Source organism: Leptidea sinapis, chromosome 26, assembly GCF_905404315.1.
Source record: "Leptidea sinapis chromosome 26, ilLepSina1.1, whole genome shotgun sequence".
Classification (NCBI taxonomy): domain Eukaryota; kingdom Metazoa; phylum Arthropoda; class Insecta; order Lepidoptera; family Pieridae; genus Leptidea; species Leptidea sinapis.
The window spans coordinates 1,243,224-1,255,987 of record NC_066290.1 but is presented as its reverse complement, the minus strand read 5'-3'; the positions used below and the strand labels follow the sequence as shown (position 1 = coordinate 1,255,987).

The 12,764-nt window shown below is 35.2% G+C and overlaps 1 protein-coding gene across 1 annotated transcript in view; it reads right to left on the bottom strand.

Moving 5' to 3' along the window:
- The window catches only part of LOC126972287 (ABC transporter G family member 23), a 119,060-nt gene that overhangs the window by 105,617 nt on the left and 679 nt on the right, over positions 1-12,764 (bottom strand). The window lies entirely within an intron of this gene.

Sequence of the window (12,764 nt, the reverse complement as noted above, 5' to 3'; positions counted from 1 at the left end):
TGTTAAGAAAAAATAAGTTTTATATTTAAGTTATTTGTATCAAAACAAATTTAAATTCCTTTTTTAAAATCATGTTATTTTAACAAAACTTAAATAATTTTCTTCAGAATTATCAAAGTGTAAACAGTCCTTTAAGAATAACAGAAATGGGCAGGATTTTTTTAAATGTTATCTATCACAGGAAACGTAACCATTGCTCTTACAGATCTTGTAAGAAATTAATGTTGGTGTGTCGGTTAGAACAGGTCATTTTCCTGACTGACCATAATTTGTGTGTTTGTCTGTCATAACTTGACTGGCCATAATCTTAGAGCCAAGTTTGTGTTTGATGATTGATCCTGTCGTGACTGAGGATAGGTGGAGAGTTATAAAAAGTTGTGTGTGCGGTAAGAGCCCACGACAGATGTGAAAACATCATCAAAGTGAGGTTTTTAATACCCATCAAGTACAAATATGCCAACCGAGTGTAACCCTTAAACGACTCCAACCCTATTACCCGAACGATCGTTACACTGCCGCGAGTGACAACCCAGTCTTCTTGAATACCCACAAAATAAAAAGTTTTCAATGAGTAACATCAAGTTATTTTACATTATCAACAGGGACTGGTACTAATGGATCAATGATCGAAATTATTTCCGCTTTGTGACCGTACTTCAACTTATCAATAGCTCAAGAGAGAGCTCGTCAATAAGGTTCTTCTAATCACCATATATTCATCGAATGCTAGCTGATATTCGGATATTAAACTAGTAACCTCTACAGGAGCCGATAACCCACAAGTTGGCCAGGTCCGGATGGGCTACATCAAGTAAAAAGTAAGTGAAAGGCCGGCGATATTATACGCCGCTTGCATAACCGAAGCCTGTTTTAACTGGCACGCTACACGCGGCCGCTCTGTTTACCGAAATTATTGAGAAACAACACACAGACAGATAGCCTGTGCTTCTGTGACTAACGCAGAGGGGGAAGGTAGGAGGAGGAATCTAACTGTGGACAATATTGTGAAAGAACGTCTAGTAACTTTTAACATGTTTGGTCTTGATGCTGAGGATTTAACATTAATGGTCCAAAATCATATCTCTTGTTTATTCAATATCTTTATTTATGATTACCTCAATCTACGAACAAATCTTCGATCGATTTCTTTTGTTCGCTAACATCGTAAACTTGTGTGGCTGTTTCATTGCTTTTTATTAAAAACTCATAATTATGTCATAAACATAATATTAAATATTAATCTTGCAGCACTACAGAAAACAATGACATTTAAAAGTAATTTTTGATATTTAGCTTACCTAACAAAAATAATATATAACCGAACACAAAAAATTAAAAACCCGAGATTACCGATTGAAATATACTGTTAGTAACCGTGATAATTAAAGACATTATAAGAATAATTAGGAGAGGAGATATAACATAGACATCTACAGATGCAATGCTTATGTTATTGCTTAATACACTGGCCTGCAAAAGTAAGTATCACACTTTTCAAATTAAATTTTTTTCTTAACTATAGAAGGTAGAGATTTAAGATTAAAAACGTTTTGTTGCAAATTTTATAGGCTTTAATTAGAAACTAAAATTATACATTAGTAACATTTATAACTTAAAAAAAATAAAACAATGAAAGTAGACATTTTTAGTTTAGTGTAAAAAAGTTCAACTAAAATGTAATTAAATAAAATGTATTACATGTTATTTAATTTTTAATAACTGGTATTGCCTCCTCGAGTTCTGATTACAGCTTCGAGCCGGTTTGGCAACTGAACACTAGGTTTCGGAGCCGATGTTGGGGAATATTCTCCCATTCTTCTACCAGGGCCTGCTTTAGTGCCCTGAGGGTAGTAGGTGGTGGTCTGCGATTTCTGACTAGCCTCCCAAGCTCATCCCAGGCGTGTTCAATCGGGTTGAGATCAGGACTTCTTGATGGCCAAGCCATCACGCTGATACCGACCTCCTGAATATACTCTTGTACGATATGAGCCGTGTGTGGCCAAGCATTATCATGCATCAGCATCTGCATACTCATTGAGAATCACTTGAGCATATCTTTGCCCAGTGAGGGTGCCATTTTCTATGGCTACTAGCTCTGTGCGACCTTCTGAAGATATGCCAGCCCATACATGTACATATGACTCTTTCTGAGATGCAGGCTTGAAGGTATCGCTCACCAGGTCGCCTGTAAACACTTCGCCTTCCATCAGAAGTGTAAAGGGAGAATCGAGACTCATCTGCAAACAAAATTCTTGACCATTCTTCTTCATCCCACTGCATGTGTTCACGGGCGTATCGCAGTCTCGCTACTCGATGCTGTCGCTCGAGTTTTGGGCCACTCGCTGGTCTTCGGGGTTTCAAATTTGCTTCAGCAAGTGTTCTTCTCACTGTACTGTCACTAATGTAGTCCCTCCGGGTCTGAAGTAGCTGTTGCTGGACTTCAACTGCATTTTGGTGGCGATTTCTTAACACAGTGGAAATAATATAACGATCTTCTCGGGCACTGGTACACCTGGGTCTGCCATTACAAGGACTCCTCAGATGGTGTCCAGTCTCTTCGTACCTTCGCTTTACCTTCTGGACCGTTCGTACCGTCACACCCACCATTCTTGCAGTGCGACGCATACTGATGCCTAGTTCCAGAAAAGCCATGATCCTAGCACATTCTTCAAGTGAAAGAGGCATTATAAATAAATGTTATGTACTTTTTAGCATAAATTTTTAAAGCAAGACCCATCGATCTTGAAAAAAATTTAAAACAGAAAGAAAAATGTGAATGGTAAAATTGTAATTCGGAAACGTCCACTTTGAAAAAGGAATAGTTTTGTTTTTGAAGTTTTTTTTCAGCCAATTCTTAAAAGACGTTTACCGACTATAAAGTTTTTATGTACAAAATTAAATTCTCTTTGGAGTCCTTTTTATTTCGAAAGTATATCTTGTGAACTTAAAAGGTTATCCCAATTTTAAATGTGTGATACTTACTTTTGAAGGCCAGTGTATGTTTGGTTTTTTTTTTTATGGAATAGGAGGACAAACGAGCGTACGGGTCCTGTTGTTAAGTGATCACCGCCGCCTACAATCTCTTGCAACACCAGAGGAATCACAGGAGCGTTGCCGGCCTTTAAGAAAGGTGTACGCGCTTTTTTTGAAGGTACCCATGTCGTATCGTCCCGGAAACACCGCACAAGGAAGCTCATTCCACAGCTTTGTAGTACGTGGAAGAAAGTTCCTTGAAAACCGCACTGTGGAGGACCGCCACACATCCAGATGGTGAGGATGATATCCTAACTTGTGGCGTGTCGTGCGAAGGTGGAATTCGGCGGCAGGAATCAGGTTAAACAGCTCTTCGGAACACTCCCCGTGATAAATGCGGTAGAAGACACACAATGAAGTGCAACGCCAAGTGATCTAGTCGTTCACAGAGCACTGTGTCCCCGACAATTCAAGCTGCTCTGCGTTGCACGCGGTCAAATGGATCGAGCTGATACTGGGGTGCGCCAGACCAGAGATGACAGCAATACTCCATGTGTGGCCGGACCTGCGCTTTGTAGAGCGCTAGAATGTGGGCCGGCTTGAAGTATTGCCGTGCTCTATTAATGACGCCCAGTTTCTTTGAAGCCAATTTGGCTTTGCCTTCCAGATGACCACGAAATTGGCAATCGCTCGAGATTTCGAGACCCAGTATTCCGATACTAGGCGAGGCTTCGAGGGAAGTGTTGTCGAAGAGCGGTGATACGACAAATGGGGTTTTTTAGTGGTAAACGCGCAAACTTGAGTCTTCTGGGGGTTAAATTGGACAAAGTTCAATTTTCCCCATTCCGCGACCTTCTCAAGAGAGGACTCGATAGAAGACACAAGTTTCTCCCGGCACTGGTCGACGATTTCCCGAGAGAGACCTGCATGGCCAGTGTATACGGCATTACCAGTGCTGTCGTCTGCATAGCAATGAATGTTGGAGGTGAAACAGCGTGGGAGACAGCACACAGCCTTGGGGCACTCCAGCATTCACGGGCTTCGGGTTCGAGCAATATCCGTCGACAACGACCTGTATGCTGCGCCCAGTGAGGAAGCTGGAGGTCCACTTGCACAAGCTCTCGGGAAGCCCAAATGATGGAAGTTTGGAGAGGAGCGCCTTGTGCCATACACGATCAAAGGCCTTTGCTATATCCAGGCTAACTGACAGGCCTTCCCCCTTGCTTTCAATAGCCGCTGCCCATCTATGTGTTAGGTATACCAGAAGATCACCTGCCGACCGACCATGGCGAAACCCGTATTGTCGATCGTTGATCAACTGGTGACCCTCTAGATATACTAAGAGCTGACGGCTAATTATGCTCTCCATGATTTTGGAGAGCAGGGAGGTAATAGCAATAGGCCTGTAGTTTGCCGGATCCGAACTGTCTCCTTTTTTTTGGATCGGATGGACAAGGGCTGACTTCCATGAGTCAGGGACTACGCCTTTAGAATAAGAGTGCCGGAATAAACGCGTTAGCACCGGCGTCAACTCGTAATACTGATTCGTTTTGTTTTGCTGTTTTAATTAAAAATCGATCTTCTATCTATTATATAACTATAGATAAGCAAGTGTCCTGTCATCGCGGACTCTTCTTTTATTTATAATAAAATATTTAGGTATCTTTACATTTTCATTCTAATTATTACATTAGTTCATAAATTGTTAGTTTTCTTAAATAAATGTTTAACTCTTTGTTTGAATATATCACAGATTATATTAAAACTGTAAAATGTTGAAGCTGTAATTATGTTGATGTAAAATGGAGTGGCAATTACATTGACATGATAGTTTTTGGTATACAAGAATTATCTATTTTGAAACAGGCGACTGATTTTAATTTTAATTTTTTAATTTATTTATTAACATTATTAAAATAAAAGATAAAAATAATAATACTAAAGTCTTACTTAAAAGCTAGTTAACACTGTGCCTGAACTAGGTAATCCTGTGTTTCAGGCGTATAGAGCTGATATTGAAACTAAAAAATTCCAAGTATGAATTAATCTACAGTTTATGCATACAAGTAAACAATGTCTTCAATGTAATGACTATTAACTAATACAAATACAGATAATGTTTATTTTAACACTATTAGTAATTTTGTGTATCTTTATAGGACATATTTTGAAGTGCTTCATGATGAGCTTTCTTACAATTAATATAATTAAAGGGATTAATGTTTGCTATAGCGTTTAGTTTATTGTAAAGATACGGTCCTAGGAATACATAAAACTTTGATGTAAAAACAAAGTTTGTTTTCTGTTTTTTGAGGACAAACAATATTTTTGCGTCTCTTATCGATAAGTTCAGTATTACTTTCAGATTCTGATGATGAAGATTCTGCTGAACCTGTTGTTCAGTCATGCCGTCATCTACTCATGCCGTCACCGATATATTTAAACTATGACTTTTCCTAATCTTGGGTGGCTGTGTATTCTTTTCCGGTGAAATCGAGCGGTTCAAAACCCTTTTTATGCCCAGTACGAAATTGTCAACTTCATGCACAATCTTTTTATTTCTCCGCAGGTGTGTGCAGGTTTCATCATTGTTTTTCCTAACTGACTCCCGGATTTGAAGCAATGGCATAAAACCTTTGCGCCATCAATGCTTTAACTTACTCTTACCGGGATAAAAAGTTTTACGAAATGTTATTGTAAAAACACGTTTATGTAGGTAACAATACTTTGTATCTATTTCCGTTCAGCCGTTGAAACAAATATAAGTACAAAAACTCATATTGATCGTCTGAAAATAATCATTTGACTAAAACCAGAAAGTCATTTGTTTTCTAATTATAAGAGTAAAGCTTCATTTATTACATTCCCATTTTATGACATTAAAATTATTTAAGTAATTAAGCTAATTACATACTGCATTTTGTCTCTTGTGGGAAATCTACCACACTCTATTAAAAACAAATAAACAATGTAATGTTTTATAGACAGACGTTGTTCTGTATATAATAAACAGAATAAAATTTTATGAATTTGTCAGAAATAAAAAATATGTCCATACAAAACAAATATTGGAATAATTGCTTTAGATTGTAAATTTTCTCCCACAATGACAACAGCCACTTCGTCAATGGTGGGTGAATTAAACCTCCTTGTGTGTTCACCGACAGGTTTTTGTCAGCTCGAATGACAATATTATGGCTGTTTGATTTGCACGAACTCGTTGCATTCTAAGCTTATGTACCTACTTCAATGTCACTCTCAAACTTATGACTTATCAGTCTATCAGTCTACATAAAAATAATCTGATAGATATTTAACAACTGTTGTTAATCTACCAACCATAGTTAGCATAAATTAGATTTATCTTTTACCTGAGAAAGTTAGAAAGATATAAAAAATCTTATTAGTTATTCATTTTAAACTATTCTTTCTATTTGATTTCTGAACGACGGACGGGGGACACATCAAAGGAAAAACAAAATTGTTGTTTTTATTTAATTCTGAGCATTTTCATATTTATTCACCTTTTAAACCTTCCCTGGACTTCCACAAATAATTCAAGACCAAAATTAGCCAAGCCAACAGCAATTCATTTTTATATATATAGATTATCATCTGTTTTTATTATTCTCTCCGTTTTCAAATTGTAAATCTAATTAACTTCATCCAACACAATAGCTTTATGTAATATGCACATATAAAATCAGTTTCAATGAGTATAATTAATACGGTGTTAGTATCCACTGGGCATAAAATTGTTTTGCATGTTGTTGTTATTACTTTAACGGAATTAATAACGTAACTGTTAACTTTTACCAGAGCTTGGGCGATCGATTCGCAGAAGTATTGAAACGTATTTAAAATTAAGGAATAAGTTGTTTTATTGTAACGCGGATATAATAATAATAATAAGCCTTTTATTAATTCCAAACAACGTTCAAATACATAATAATATAATCTTAACACTACGCATATAATATAAAATACATATAAAAGTTATGTTATTGGAACCCCACTGAGGGTATATGCCTCCTCCAGCTTATTCCATGTATCCGTTTTTTTGAAATAGTTCCTCTGATGACAGTTCCAATAAGCCCATACACAGCTGGAATTAATATTTGTAATAAGGAGTCACAGTACCTGCCTTCCGGCTTCACCACTAGTTCAGTTAGATCTTTGATACAATTATGAAAATTTTGAAATTTGTTTTTATAGTCGCTTAGCTGTCATTATCACTTTAAAAACATTACATTTTGTATATCTTATTATTATTATGATAGTATAGTTTTGATTATTTCCCTTACTGATTTGACCACCTTTTTAGTACGAACACTACGTGGACGGCCAGATCTTTTTATGTCACAAACAGAGGAGGTCTCATTGTACCTATTAATATCCCGGTACACAAACATTTTACTAATACCAAGCATACGGAGAGTTTTATAAATTGCATTTGGCTCCATACCTGTCTACACAAAGTAATGCAATCACAGCGATTCGGTTCTCTTAATCCCTCTCCATTTTAATATCGCAAAATATTTTACAATGTATTGGCGCCAAAATGAGAAAACTCAGTGAACAATCTTAAAAAAATGACATATTCCAAATTCAAATGAAATATTTTGTTTACTTTTAATTGTCATAGTATTTATGGCCAGTTTAAAGTATATACTAAAAAATTAGTGCTATACGATATGATAAGAACAGATCACTCATTAATAATGATTTCGTAATTTGTAAAAACAAGAAATACGAATTTATAAATACAACGTTGATATGTGTATAATTTGATTAATAAATTATGTCTGTTTAATTTTTACGCTTAGCTGAAACAACGCACAAGAAACATTTCTAGAATAAATACACAAACTTGTTCTTATAACGAAATTATTTTTAAATAACCTTAAATCAATAAGCAGTATTAGTAAAAATAATAATTCCGGCTCCTAAAATATTTTCTTAAGAGTTTAGCTTAGAAGAAGGAGCTTAATATTGGAGTCACACATTAACAAAACTTCAGAGGAAAACTAAATATACTACATACAACCGCCATCCTGTGCAAAGGAGCCTCCGACTGGTAAATATAATCTCTTTTGTATTTTGTTTTCGAATCCTATCATGACACGCTGTAGGCTTTAACTGCCTGTATCGTTGTTTCCTGTGTGGATATGTCATAAATACTCAAATAATTAAACGTTAGTTGGCGAATTAAAAAATGCTCGTACTCTGTGTGACCGAGCGGGAAGTATATTTAAAGCGCCTTTGAGCGTCGCGCAGTTATATCCTCTGTAAAAATTATTGCCGCAAAATATTGCTAAGGTATTAAGTTTTACAAACTACTTAGTATGGAACAATTAATTTGTTTTGATCCCATCTATTCAAAAAGGACGACATGGTTCGCCTTTAATTACACCCAAAGGTGGGGTTTTCTATGAGAAACGTTTAGCGGGCAGTAATAAGTTTTTAATACTCTAATCTAATTTCTAAGTGTGCCACAATTATCATTGCCGCGCGCTTTTTGAATTTAGAACATCTTCAGTTCAGCGCTCTTAAGCGCTGTTCAGCACCAAAAAAATCGAATGCAAACATTGTTTGAATAAAGACTGGCTGGTACGACGGCCAATAGTCGCGCCGCCACGGAAAAAAAGAATCAAATTAAAAATGCTCGAACTACAGTCCGCGTTTTCGTCAATTTTCACGTATTGTTAACCCTCGTTTACACCAAGGTATTATACAACACGTATTTGACAAGTATCATGCAAATTACAAATACAAGTTGTATGCAATGTTTTCTAAATACAAGAACATAAAACTTATCGGAGACAATATTTGTATGAAACTTGTCTGAGGAAATTGTTTGTCACCGACTAGTTGTCTACATGTATATGATCTCATGTTTTAAACTTGTTGTAGGATTGTAGCTATACTTGTTTAAGACATGGTACAGACAATAGAAAGTGAAGGTCTTGCGGAACTTTGCTTCATGTGTGCAGTATACTTGTACATCACACAGAATGAAGGAAATTCAAGAAAACTATAAAAGTACTGGTAGTGATCATTTTTGTGGAGACGACAGCAAGAAGGGGCCTATCGTTCCTTATTGAATGATTTAAGAATAGAAGACAGAAGTGGATTCAGAAATTTTGTTAGAAAGAGACCAGTAAATTTGGAGAATTTGCTTTAAAAAGTTGCACCATACTTTTTCTTAGCAGAATTCACCGTATCGAGATGCCATCACTCCAGCAGAGCAATTATTTTTTTTATGGAAAAGGAGGACAAAAGAGCGTACGAACGGGTCACCTATTGATACGTGGTCACCGCCGCCCACATTCTCTTGCAACACCAGAGGAATCACATGAGCGTTGCCGGCCTTTAAGGAAGGCGTACGCGCTTTTTTTGTTAGCTGTGTATTTGAGATTTCTAGCCACTGTTGACTCATATTCTTCTTTGTATATGCATCGTATATCAAAGGCAAAATGTAGTTAATGCATTATTACTCATGCTCGCGAGACGATTATAAAAGTATCGAAAGAATATCCTAATATAAGCCGAGATAAATATTGCTAATAAAGCATAAGCTAAGTAATAAGTAATAAGCTAAGTAGTAATAAGATAAGTGGAGTGGTCAAAGACATAAGTCTTTGACCACTCCACTTATCTTCTTCATTTCCACTAAAAAAAAGCGGTCTGTCCGGTAAATGTTTAAAACTTTATCCACCAAGCATGGATAGAGTATAAAACTTGTTTTAAATAAGTATTATACATAAACTTCAATAAAATTAACAATACTTGTCAAAAACATGTATGTTTTATGTTGGTGTGAACGCCGTCAATGTATCAGACTGTATCAAACATGTCTCAGATCCATATGTGAACGCAAGAATGTTTCGAGCTATTGCAATACATGATAAAAACAAATAATTATGAGTTGAAAAGTATTATACAAGTTTTGTATAAAACAAGTTTTTGGCTTATTTCTTGGTGTAAACGAAGGGTTAGAAAATCATGGTTTTGTTTTGAAAAATGACTTCTACAAATGACAATGAAAGTATAGAACTATATATCGCGTGACGTAGTGTTGCTGCTTCTAATAATCGTGTACAATAGACTTTGAACATTACTGCCACGAAATAAGGTGTTAATTTTGATGAATGGTTTAATGTTATCTGTACATAATGTTAATCTATACATATATACGACACCGCTTGGAAAATTTTTGACGAACTTTTAGTAGTCGATTGGGAGTATAGTTATTTATTATATACGTCAATACCAGACTTAATTTGTTATTTTTTTATTTAATCTGAAACGGTTCCATTGATTTGTACCAAAGTTTTGATTTTTAGATAATTGAAATAAGAATATTACACCTGAATTCTTGGAGATTTGTATTTGGCGTGTAACACATACCAAGAATTTGTAAAATTGAAATTGTTATTCAATAGTTAATAGGTTCAGGAACCAGGCACTGTTCAGGACAATTAATGCAATCAGGATAGCATAAAGGTACATATTTGTTTTTAAATAAATAGAAAAATTATAACAACTGTATATAATTTGTATTCAAATAGAGAAAGTGTATAAGTTTAAAATCATTTAAGTACATTAATTCTTAATTTTCCAAGTAAGTATTCATGGACATAACTAAGTAGGTACATTAATATTAATTTTATATAATGAGCGATGAATAAAATAAATTTGTAGAATAATGTAGGTAGATATTTTCAACTAAAACCTTTTTATAACTTTCAAGAATATTATTATTATGAGAATATTATATGTTTTGAGAATATCAATAATATTCTAACTTTAAAATTACTAACACAACTATGTTTACCAAAGTCGTAAATAATTTCGTGAAAGTCCAGTTTATTTAATTGACAGCGCACGTGGCCGTAGCTCACAAAGTTACTGGCAAGATATTGACTTAAAAAATAACTATCCATATATGGTCTAATACCCAAAAAGTCACAACCAATATCGCCATAGAAATAGGTTTGGTTCAAATAAAAGAGAATTATTTGGACTGGAAGAGTACCAAGACCCTTTGTCGCTTTAACCCAACGTTGATTCTCAATCGGAATATCTTTAGTCCTTGGATTACTATATTGATCTCCGGCGCAAAATATAAGAGTGTTTGGCGTGACATTTGAGGCATCATAACGCACAAACCAATGGACCAATTAATAAACCGGTTTTTGCGTTTAATATCGGATCGGGCGTTTTTATTTTTTTTTATAGTTATAAGGCCTCTGCCTAGTTGCCACGTGTGGTTACAAAACGTGTGTTAAGTATCAAGTTGAAATTAATATCAATTATTAACATCTGTGACGGCCGTTCTTCCGTGGTTCCTCGTATTTTCAAACCGTTTATAGCTTTTGGCTGTGTGATGCTAGAATACTGAAATTTTTAGAATAAGATGTCTGATCCGACGATTTCAAATTTATTGACATCCTAGGTATACGTGGGGCGCCGTTACGGTTGCCGGAATGAAACAGAATAAATACTATGAATATTCAAAATGAATTAATTGTGTCTTAAAATATTCTATCTTAAAGGAAACATTTAAGCCAATCCTCCATGGTGACCTCGAAAACATGTTTTTTATACTCTTCGATAGCCACTTCTAGTTATGTAGATCGTTGACCGCGTTACTTCTTAATTGATTAAGATAGGAATTCTATGTTTTTTACATTAAAAGTCTGTGAAGAGCATGGCGAACATTGTGGTGCAGGATGATACAGCGTTTTTTGTTATATTTACGAAATTTGTCAATAACTTCCGGAAAACAAATGGTCGTGTACCAATCGGCTTAAATCCATGGTGACTTACACATGCAATCATGTCCCAATACAAAATAGGTATGTCGCAATGACAAAACGAATGACAGTCCGTTAAAAAAAATATACTAAAGAGTTCCAGTTTCAAATGTTATACTTTATAGCTTTTTAAATATTGTCTATGTTAATTGCCAGTTTCAGTTAAAATACTCTTAAACACCAAAGGAATCACAGGAGCATTGCCGACCTTTGAGGACTTTGAGGATATTTGAAGGTACCCATGTCGTATCGTCCCGGAAACACCGCACAAGGATGCTCATTCCACAGCAACATTCAGTTTATTGATTTTGTGAGAATTTTCAGTTTGACCCTCGTATTTGCAAAAACAAACTAGCCAAAAAGATTTGAAAACTCAAAAATTTTAAATCGATTTTTTTTTCAGGACTCGAAAGATCATGATTATTTCGCAATTAAAATTCCAGTCAAGCTTGGTACAATTAATAATATCTAATTATTATTTATTACAAAATTCAACCTAAATATAAAGTTAACATTTGTCTAAACATTATTATAATGTAACAAAGTTAGACACTCTAATAAGTCGAATCCTGTGCAATAGATATAAGAGCACGTTCCCTCATTATTTTATTCTAGTTAGTAGTTTTCTAATTAAATTATTATTCTAGTTAAATTAGTATTCTAGTTAGTAGGTTATTGTTTAGTAGTTACTTAGTACTCGAGAAACAAAAAATAAATTATCATAACGCTTATAGAAAGAGTAGCGAACTGTCGCGTATGATAGAGAGGGTGTTATGTGTTAGGTACGACACGTAATTTTTTTAATCACTCTTATTCAAACAAGCTAATTAACTTATTTATATTAAAAATACGCATGTGGAGAAATCTGATAGAGAGGGGGTTGAACAAAATGCGCCAACGTCTCATCAAGAGGAAAGGGAGGGTCCAAAAACCTAATTCATGGAAGCCCCCACAGCTGAAACGCATGGTAAC